We start from the raw sequence: 12,015 nt of genomic DNA on the forward strand, positions 1-12,015 counted from the left end.
TTTCCTCTGCAACTTGTGTCCACATAGGGTCTATTCAAATAAAGTGTACTCATATGATATTTTACATAATCCGCTCAAACATGCTTATCAGAGCCCCCTATTTTAAAATGGATACCCCTCCCTTCCATACCTCATGTGACATACCTTATGATAAAGCAATGTGGTGCTGTGTGTTTAGAATGATCTGCTGCAACATGTTGGGCTGGTAACATTGTAGGCCAGTGGTTCTCAAACTGGAGGACCCGACCCCCTGAGCCAGTGGTCACAAAAAGGTTATGGGGAATCGAGAGTGTGAAACATCTGCCCCTTGATTCCAAAGGGCCAAAGGTAGCAAGTTTGAATCCAGCGATAGAAGGTATTTTTTGACAATAAGTTGTGTATGTTTGTTTGTGCCTCAGTTGACAAAGGATGAAAGTTTGAATCCAGCGATGGAAAGTTGTTTTTGACAATTGTTTTTGTTTGTTTGTGCCTCTGATTCCAAAGGTTGCAAGTTTGAATCCAGCAATAGAAAGTGTTTTTTTAGATTTTTGTTTTAAGCCTATCCCAAACCTTAATCCTTACCTTAACCCAGGTAACGACCCCATTTTGAAATCTGCTTCTTGTGACCCTCAACTGTGAGTATGTCATTATAAGCCAATGTTTAAAAAAATAATTTGGGGCTATAGCAGTCAATTGCATAACATTCTGCCAGTATTTCTGATTGTCCTCTCAACTTCGATAACATACAGTACTTTTAATGTAGGGCTATGACAGTCAACTGCAAAATATTCTGACATAATGTCTCTAATGCGTGTACAAAACAATTGGGAACTCGGAAATCTCCGACTTCCGACTTCAGTGGTTCAAGACAACTGGAAACTCAGAAGGAAAACGTGCACCGACTGGGAAAAATAGTTTTGAACAGTCATCCAACTCGGAATTCCAAGTCGGCAACTCGGGCCTCTTTCTAAAGATCCGACTTTCCGACCTGAAGAACACTGAAGACATGATTTGACCTAGTTTTTTTTCAGAGTTCCCAGTTGTCTTGAAAGCACCATTGTCTCAACAACAAATTAGATGGGAGTGCTTGATGTATGTCGTGTAGGAGCATTTTCTTGAATCATTCCGATTCAAGCGCTACGATCTAAGGGCACTCTCTGGTTTCATTTTATCTTTTAGATTTCAATCATTTTCATTTCGATTTTTAAGGTTAACCACATTACAATGATTTTGAGATAGAAAGACAATATGTTTTAATTTTGCAGGGGGAATTGTGGAAATTCTCCAGCAACCATAATTCCCTATCAGGTGACCCCTAGTTTGGGAACCATTGCCTTAACCATTCAGAGTTCATTCCTAACCTTAAGATTTAGAAGTTAATGCCTCTGATTCCAAAGGTTGCAAGTTTGAATCAAGTATTCCTGGATTTGATCTTGCAACCTGGCAGGGGCTTATGGTGTTTAAGGTAAGGGTTAACGTTTGGGATTGGTTGAAAATAAAAATGTCAAAAACATCTTTCTGTTGCTGGATTCAAACTTTTGATTCTTATTTATTATTTGATTCTTCCAGGCAACTTCGAAATTTGATGTTTGAGAAACATGGATGAATGTCTAATACATTTTGTCTGGTTTTGCCTGGAAAAAGCAGAGTATATTAATATTATCCACATAAAATACAGTTTAGCAATCTGTTACGGCGCATCTTTGCCAGAACAACCTGGCGATTTCATCAATAATTTTCATATTTCACATTTTCGTGCTTAGTTTGGGTGGCTACTGGCTAGGCGGGTTGGGCTGGTTTTAACCTGGTCTCAGAGCATTTTGTATTATTCTGTAGGTAAACACGAGATATTGTGCATTGACATGATTGGTTGACGGTAGGTGGAGGCGGAAGGTCCTGTATAAACACAAACGTACTTCCTTGACAACTTCCTTCACAATAGCTCCACTCTGCTACACTAAGCGCAATAAGTATGAAAGCCCTGATGTCTGCAGAGTCTGCATCTCAGTAAATGCTGTATGGCCACTTCAGAGGTTGGATTGACCATGCAGAGCCTTTACGGCTGAGCCTACAGGTAGGCAGTATGATCCTGCTTGCTCTGGTCTCCAGAGAAGTGACATGATATCCCTAGTTGATATTGGCTGCTAATATGAATGACTTCCAGGCCAAAATGCAGGTGTACAACTCAGTGTATTTCTGTATCTTTCGTTTTGAAAATACTCACTGTTTATGGCTGTAATGACAGGCTACATTTGTGCACCGATTGTGCGCACATGCATGAACCACTGATGTAGACCAAGCTGAGTGATGCTGGAGATAGATTGCTGTAAAATGTGTTGTAAATGAATGAGTAATTATCCATACCACGATTTATATTTGAAAGTTGCATTTAAATATTTTCACAGTACATCATTTGTTTGTGAATCATTACTCATGTATCTACAATACAACATCTCCATAATGATTCCTTTGCTCGTGTTAGTCACTACCACAATTCTCAGGGGAAATTCAGGATAATTTTTGCTTTTTTGGGGGGAAAGTGTATTGAGGCTTTTATGAAATCCACTTTAAAAAAGTGCTTTGATGCACCAATAGTCTTTTGGGGCGGGGGTGATGCAGTCGCTGAAGTGTCTTACATGGTTCCCTGTTATTTACTGTAGAAAACGTATGTCAGTGCTCAGATAAGAACCAGGCTGATGCCTGCAAAATGCTACATTAATGAATCATGCTCCATGGTATGTACCAGATTTATGCACAGTAAGAATGCACAAAGCACCAGAAACAGTGACGAAACATAACCATGTGTCTCAGACGCAGATTGCTTTTTTAAGTACGTAAATGTGTCGTGGCCTAGGTCTATGCCTCCGAAACACAAATACTGCTGCATCATGGGTTTGAATACGGCCCACTTCTATTTCAGCACACTTATTCTATCTACAAAAGTATGTGGATTGGCTATTTCAGCCACTCCCGTTGCTAATAGGTGTATAGAATCGAGCACGCAGTCATGAAATCTTCATAGACACACATTACCAGAAGAATGACCTTACTGAAGAGATCAGTGACTTTCAATGTGGCACGGTCATAGGATGCTACCTTTCAAACAAGTCAGTTTGTAAAATGTCTGCCCTGCTTGAGCTTCCCCGGTTAACTGTCAGTGCTGTTAATGTGAAGTGGAAACTTTTAGGATTGGACTGCCGAAGGCTGAATCGAGTAGTGAGTAAAAATCGTCTGTCCTCGGTTGCAACACTCACTACCTAGTTCCAAACAGCCTCTGGAAGCAACATCAACACAAAAACTGTTCGTTGGAAGCTTCATGAAATGGGTTTCCATGGCTGGGCAGCCACACACAAGCCTAAGATCACCATGCACAATGCCAAGCATCGGCTGGGGCGGTGTAAAACTCGCCGCCATTGGACTCTGGAGCATTGGAAATGCGTTTTCTGGAGTAATGAATCACGCTTCGCCATCTGGCAGTCTGACGGACAAATCTGGGTTTGGCAGATGCCAGGAGAATGCTACCTGCCCGAATGCATAGTGCCACCAACTGTAAGGTTTGGTGGAGGAGGAATAATTGTCTGGGGATGTTTTTCATGGTTTGGGCTGTGCCCCTTAGTTCCAGTGAAGGGAAATCTTATTGCTACATTCTAGATGATTCTGTGCTTCCAACTTTGTGGCAACAGTTTGGGGAAGGCACTTTTCTGTTTCAACATGACAATGCCCCCATGCACAAAGTGAGGCCCATACAGAAATGGTTTTTCGAGATCGGTGTGGAAGAACTTGACTGGCCTGCAAAGAGCCCTAACCTCAACCCCATCGAACACCTTTGGTATGAATTTGAATGCAGACTGCGAGCCAGGCCTAATCACCCAACATCAGTGCCCGACCTCACTAATACTCTTCTAGCTGAATGGAAGCAAGTCCCTGCAGGAATGTTCCAGCATCTGGTCGAAATCCTCCCAAGGAGAGTGGAGGATGTTGTAGCAGCAAAGGGGGGGACCAACTCCATATTAATGCCCATGATTTTCGCATGAAATGTTCGACGAGCAGGTGTCCACACACTTTTGGTCATGTAGTGTGGATATCGTGCATTTAGAAAGTATTCAGACCCCTTCACTTTTTCCAAATTGTTTACATTACAGAGGGAAAAAACAAGTTAATCAATTTTAGGATAAGGCTGTAACAAAATGTGGAAAAAGTCAAGGGGTCTGAAAACTTTCTGAATCCACTGTGTATATATACAGTACCAGTGAAAAGTTTGGACACAACTACTCATTCAAGGATTTTTCTTTATTTTTTACTATTTTCTACATTGAAGAATAAGTATGAAATAACACATATGGAATCATGTAGTAACAAAAAAGGGTTAAACAAATCAAAATATATTTTATGTTTGAGTTTCTTCAAAGTAACCACCCTTTGCCTTGATGACAGCATTGCACACTCTTGGCATTCTCTCAGCCAGCTTCATGAGGTATTCCTCTGGAATGCATTTCAATTAACAGGTGTGCCTTGTTAAAAGTTTATTTGTGGAATTCCCGCAAAACACCAGTCTCAACGTCAACAGTGAAGAGGCAACTCCGGGATGCTGGCCTTCTAGGCAGAGTTGAAAAGAAAACGCCATATCTCAGACTGGCCAATAAAAAGAAAAGATTAAGATGGGCAAAAGAACACAGACACTGGACAGAGGCACTCTGCCTAGAAGGCCAGGATCACCGAGTTGTCTCTTCACTATTGATGTATGAGACTGGTGTTTTGAAGATACTGCAGTATTTAATGAAGCTGCCAGTTGAGGACTTGTGATGCGTCTGTTTCTCAAACTAGACACTCTAATGTACTTGTCCTCTTGCTCAGTTGTGCACTGGGAACTCCCACTCCTCTTTCTATTCTGGTTAGAGCCAGTTTGCGCTGTTCTGTGAAGGGAGTAGTACACAGCATTGTACGAGATCTTCAGTTTCTTGGCAATCACAAAACCCTTGAATGAGTAGTTGTGTCCAAACGTTTGACTGGTACTAATATATATATATATAATATCCATTTATTCAATACATTTTAGAATAAGGCTGTAATGTAACAAAATGTGGGAAAAGTCAAGGGGTCTGAATACTTTCTCAATGCACTGTGTGTATACATATATATATATATATATATATATATACACATACAGTCGTGACCAAAAGGTTTGAGAATGACACAAATATTAATTTTCACAAAGTTTGCTGCTTCAGTGTCTTTAGATATTTTTGTCAGATGTTACTATGGAATACTGAAGTATAATTACAAGCATTTCATGATAATGACAAAGTGAAAACAGGTTTTTAGAAATGTTTGCAAATTTATTAAAACTAAAACAGAAGTACCATATATACATAAATATTCAGACCCTTTGTTATGAGACATTGAGCTCAGGTGCATCCTGTTTCCATTGATCATCCTTGAGATGTTTCTACATCTTGATTGGAGTCCACCTTTGGTAAATTCAATTGATTGGACATGATATGAAAAGGCACACATGTCTATATAAGGTCCCACAGTAGACAGTGCAAAAACATAGCCATGAGGTCAGAGTCCCTCTGTGGAGATGGGAGAACCTTCCAGAAGGACAACGATCTCTGCGGCACTCCACCAATTAGGCCTTTATGGTAGAGTGGCCAGACGGAAGCCACTTCTCAGTGACAGGGACTGAGAGACTAGTCAGGATCGAGGCAAATATGAACGGAGCAAAGTGCAGAGATGAAAACCTGCTCCAGACCTCAGACTAGGGTGAATGTTCATCTTCCAACCGGACAACGACCCTAAGCACACAGCCAAGACAACGCAGGAGTCTCTAAATGTCCTTGAGTGGCCCAGCCAGAGCCTGGACTTGAACCCGATCGAGAGAGACCTGAAAATAGATGTGCAGCAACACTCCCCATCCAACCTGACAGAGCTTGAGAGGATCTGCAGAGAAGAATGGGAGAAACTCCCCAAATACAGGTGTGCTAAGCTTGTAGCATCATACCCAAGAACACTTGAGGCTGTAATCACTGTCAAAGATGATTCAACAAAGTACCGAGTAAAGCGTCTGAATACTTATGTAAATGTGATATTTTTTATCTTTTTAATAAACTAGCAAACTTTTTTTTTAAACAGTTTTGCTTTGTCATTATGGGATATTGTGTGTAGATTGATGATATATGTATGTTTAAATACATTTTAGAACAAGGCTGTAACCTAGCAAAAAGTCAAGGGGTCTGAATACTTTCCCAAGGCACTATGTATGTATGTATGTATGTATGTATGTATGTATGTATGTATGTATGTATGTATGTATGTATGTATGTATGTATGTATGTATGTATGTATGTATGTATCCATCCATCCATCCCACTATAGGCACATAGTAAAACAACAACCTACTACATCTAATGATCTTCCACCCCCTTACTAAGCCATCTTCCTTTCCAGAAAGAAGACTAAACGAGAGAACAACATAAGGTCAGTTTCCCAGACCCAGATTAAGCCTAGGTCTGTGCTAAAAAGCAGATATCCTCTTTTGGAATAGATTTTTTTTAGCCCATCACTAGGCTCAATCTGACTCCAGGAAACCAGCTCCAACAGAATATCTTTTATAGTCTGTCCCTTGCTTCAGAAGAGTGTTAAACAGTATACAAGCGTGGCAGGCATTGCCCAGTGTGACCACGCTGAGCAAAGCCTGGGAGAGACATTAGCACCAACTGGCATGAAGGCTGAAGGTCACTGGCCGCCCCTGACATTTTGTCTGGGCACTCAATTCCTAAGTACATATCCAGATGAACGTTCCCCCTTTTACCCACGTAACTGTTAAGGAAGAGGGGGCCTATGTACAGTATTAAGCTGTCGATAAAGAGGCTGTACAGAATTGCTGTTGCTAAATGTTTACTTCATATTTCCGCTTGAGTATTACCTGTATGGTTCAAATAGACACACACACATATATATATATATATATATATACACATATATAAAACCAAACAATCCTTAAGGCTAATAATATAATATTTTGCTCATGGGCCTGGGTAGGTGTGCCCCTTTCTGTCCAATATGGTTATTTCTGGGCAATATTTCAGCCAATTTAGGGAATCCCTTTTGGCTCAAGAGCACTATCAAGAGGCAAAAGTTCATTATAGCCTCTTTAAAGATGTTGGATACTCAGTTCCCTGTTGCGACTACAAATATAAGTGGTTGCGTTTCGGTTTTATGAGGGGATAACAGTACACAAAACCTATTCAACTGTTTCAATTGAAGTTTGTCCGATTTTTTCAATGTAGAGCAATGTCAAGATGAAGCCATGTCTCACGATATCGGTTGAGCAGATCCAGCTGTTTGCATCACTCACAAATGAATAGAAAATATAAGCAATGTCTAATTTCCTGGTTCTATTTGGCACTTATCTATAGCATTCAAGTGCATTGGAGGAATATAGCTGGATCTACACAACCGATGTCATGGGATGTGGTTTCATCTTGACATTAGACTACTATAGAGGTTTAAAAATATCTGACAGACTTTGATTTGAATGTGTCATTTCCCTTAAAGGCTACTCACCAACAGTATTTAGTTACATGGCTATAAATGCTATATGACAAAAGTTCTCTGGAATTTCAGCAACCTCAGCATGGTACGTTGTATGTAAGTACAAGACATTCAATACGCATCTAATCCCAACAGAAAGGTGAAACTAGCCTGACAGTCTGTGACAATTGGTCTTCCGGTATTCACAGTTTTCCATTTCCAATCTCAACCGCTGTCTTTAAATATTTTACTCACTCTCCCCTGAATAAGCACTTGGAAGTTGCTGAATTAATTGATTATTTACTTATTCGACATTGGTGAAGAGAAATTGAAATGTAAATATGTATTATGGAAATCATTGTCATTTGGGGGAATTGTTTTGGCACAAACTACATTTCAGTAACAGCTTTTCAATTCTGAAGATCTTGCTTTAAAAAAAACCTGTGGCCAATACATCTTGTAACCTTAAAAATAGCTGGTGTGAAACAACAAATAATTGCATATTGAGTGTCATCTGTGCTTATGTAAGGGCAACCAATAGAGGGCGTGCATTTATTACTGTGGGAAAGCCCGCATTGCAACATACAGTATTATTCACACAGTCACAATTACAATTACAATTATGTAACCCTTATCCCTAAACCTGACATTCCATTCCAAATACTTCAGGACAGTTTGAAACATATGAAAGCAGCCCGTTTCCTTTTCCCCCATTTTAAAATATTTTATTCAAGTAACATGGTTAAATTGTACATTAATTAAATGGCTTTAAATAGATAATACAAAGGGGGGAAAAAAAGGTCACAAGAAAAAAAGAGAACCTCCAATACTGAGCCAAAAGTATAGACAGGCAACACTGATTATAAGCTTACTACTAACGTTTTGCATATGACTCCCCCTACATTGAAAATGTAAACATTGGTATATAGTATGTATTTCATTTCGATTTTGCCATTTAACGAGCAAGCTGTCAAAAAATGTAAGTATTGCAGCGATGATATATCATCTCAGATACCATCACTGCAGATCTCTAGTATTTGTAATAGGAATTACTGCCACAACTGCAGTTTCTTCATAAGAAAAAAGAGACCCCTCACAAGAAGTATTTAAGAAATATGTTAAGGTCTGGCAGCTGTTACATTCATTTCAGGGACGACGTTTAAAGCAGTTGAACACACACTAAAAGGTGCTCTACTTCCATTCCATGTAGTTTAGAACGAGAGACACGGTCAACAACTTCCTACACTCTAGCACAGAAAACCTTAACACTTCAAAAGTGCTTATTTCATTCATTTATACATTTTCCAGGTAAGATATGTGTTTCATTCAATTTCGACGTGCACAACAGTAAGTGGAGCTATCATAACAACATGAGTAAAGACTTAAAGGGACAGTTCACTCCAAAATCAAAGTTTGTGTTCAGACTTCCAGACTAATGTTGCGTTAAGTTCACATCCCGTGCCTTCAGAAATGATTCATACCCCTTGATTTATTCCACATTTTGTTGTGCTACAGCCTGAATTCAAAATTGATTGAATTGATTTTTTTTCTACACAAAGTACCTATAATGACAAAGTGAAAACATTTTTTTAGAAATTTTAGCAAATGTATTGAAAATTAAATACAGAAATATCTCATTTAGATATGTATTCACACCCCTGAGTAAATACATGTTAGACTCGCCTTTGGTAGTGATTACAGCTGTGTGTATTTCTGGGTATGCTTGTAAGAGTTTTGAACATATGGATTGTACAATAGTTCCCCATTATTCCTTTTAAAATTCTTCAAGCTCTGTCAAGGTGGTTGTTGATCATTGCTAGACAGCCATTTTCCAGTCTTGGCAGAGATTTTCAAGTCAATTTAAGTGAACACTCAACGTTGTCTTGGTAAGCAACTCCAGTGTATATTTGGCCTTGTGTTTTAGGTTATTGTCCTGCTGACTTTTTCCACATTTTGTTGTGTTACACCCTGCATTTAGATTGGATTAAATAGAGATTTGTCACTGGCCTACAAACAATATAACATAATGTCAAAGTGGAATGATGTTTTTTTTTTTTTTGTATTATATTTTTATACTATTTTTTAAATAAATGATGAAACAAATTGAAAGCTGAAATGTATTCAGTCAATAAATATTCATCCCATATGTTATGGAAAGCCTAAATAAATGTGCTTAACAAGCCACTCTGTGTGCAATAATCCTGTAGTGTTTAAGCATTTTTTTATTGACTACCTCATCTCTGTACACAACACATACAGATCATTATAAGGTCCCTCAGTCGAGCAGTGAATTTCAAACGCAGATTCAACCACAAAGACCAAGGAGTTTTTCCAATGCGTCGCAAATGATTGCACTTATTGGTAGACGGGTATTACAAATTAAAAATCAGACATTGAATATCCTTTTGAGCATGGTGAAGTTATTAATGAACCCTTTGGATGGTGTATCAATACACCCAGTCACTACAAAGATACAGGCACCAGTAGGCACCAGTAGGGTTGCCAACTGTCCCGTATTAGGGATGTCCCTTATATTGGGCTAAATTAGTTTGTTCCATACGGGACCTCTCTTGTCCCGTATATTCATCCAATCACAGTATAGTGTAAACGCGCCAATTTCTGCAACGTAATTTCTGTTATTGTTCGGTCGGTTTGGTATAAAGGAAATATGGATCAACATACAAAAAAAAGACTGTTTATTGTAGCTGCACAATGTGAAGTAAAAAAGGATGTGGGTTAAGCCCGTCAGTGGTGACTCAACGAAAGCTTTCTGTACTTTGTGTCGGGAATTCTCAATTGACCATGAAGGGGAGAATGACCTAACTCAGCATGCATCCACAGAAAAGCACAAGGCCACGCTAGCTAAAGGTGCTAGCAATATCGGTGCATTCTTCATGAGCTCTCCTTCACTGACCTGGAGCAGGCGGTGGTGGCCCTCAAAATGACAGACAGTCAGTATGGACCAACTCTGTGAAGAGTTTTGTGCTAGTGGGAGGAAATGCAGAAAGCCAGACAGGATACCACAAAATCCACCAGTGAGAAGTAGTAGTGAGAAGTAGGTGGCAGTTTTCCAAAACCTAGGGAAAGCCAACTTGATCAACATGTTCAGGATTGTCTCATTGGTCCTCAGTGTGCCAGACTCAAATGCCTTTGTAGAGAAGATTTTCTGTCCGATGACCATTAAATGGTCAGACTCGAGAAACCACTGTAGCACAGAGCTGAAGAAAAAATCAATTCAAATATCTGGGAACTGTGACTTGTCATAACGACTTCTCTCTGGCTATGCAAGAGTCAAGGACTGCTTGAAATCAGTCAAGAGCAGCAAAAAATATGTAGACTTGGTGAGTGATTCATGCCCCTCTTTTCCACTTTTGCATTTGAAAAGGTTATTATTTTGCTGTAAAAAGGTCCAAATTGTGATTTATTTTATTATTTATTTTGAGGTTTATTCACATAAGTTTACATAACGATACAGTTTTAGTAAAACTATAGAATATACAAATGTTTTGCCTTTCCAATTGAATAAGAATATACACTGTACATTCATTCACACAACACCGTGGCACCGTGCACTGGCACGCAACCTTTTGTCCCTTATTTGGTAGTGAGAAAGTTGGCAACCCTAGGCATCGTTCCTAACTCAGATACCGGTGAGGAAGGACAGCACTCAGGGATTTCACCATAAGGACAATGGTGACTTTAAAACAGTTAGAGTTTAATGGCTGTGATAGGAGAAAACTGAGGGTGGATCAACAACACCGTAGTTACTCCACAATACTAACCTGATTGACAGAGTGAAGAGAAGGAAGCCGGTACAGAATACAAATATTGCAAAACATGAATCCTGTTTGCAACAAGGCACTGAAGTAATACTGCAAAACATGTAGCAAAGTAATTCACTTTTTGTCCTGAATACAAAGTGTTATTGGATTTGTCCAGAACATACAACACATTACTGTGTACTACTCTCCATAATTTCAAGCATAGTGGTGGCTGCATCATGTTATGGGTATCCTTGTAACCGTTAGGGACCGGGCAGTGTTTCAGGATATAAAAGAAACGGAGCTAAGCATAGGCCAAATCCTAGAGGAAAACATGGTTCAATCTGCTTTCCACCAGACACTGGGAGATGAATTCACCTTTCAGAAGGACAATAACCTAAAACACAAGGCCAAATCCACTGTGGAGTTGCTTACCAAGAAGACAGTGAATGTTCCCGAGTGGCCAAGTTACAGTTTTGACTTAAATTTACTGGAAATTCTATGGCAAGACCTGAAAATGGTTGTTTAGCAATGATCAACAATCAATTTGATAGAGCTTGAATAATTTTGAAAATTCTTTACTCCCAGGTGTGGGAAGTTCTTAGAGGCTTACCCAGAAAGACTCACAGCTGTAATCGCTGCCAAAGGTGCTTCTACAAATACTAATTCAGGGGTGTGAATACTTATGTAAATTATACATTTCTGTATTTCATTTTCAATACATTTGTTAATATTCTACAAA

Source organism: Oncorhynchus nerka, linkage group LG23, assembly GCF_034236695.1.
Source record: "Oncorhynchus nerka isolate Pitt River linkage group LG23, Oner_Uvic_2.0, whole genome shotgun sequence".
Taxonomy (NCBI): Eukaryota; Metazoa; Chordata; class Actinopteri; order Salmoniformes; family Salmonidae; genus Oncorhynchus; species Oncorhynchus nerka.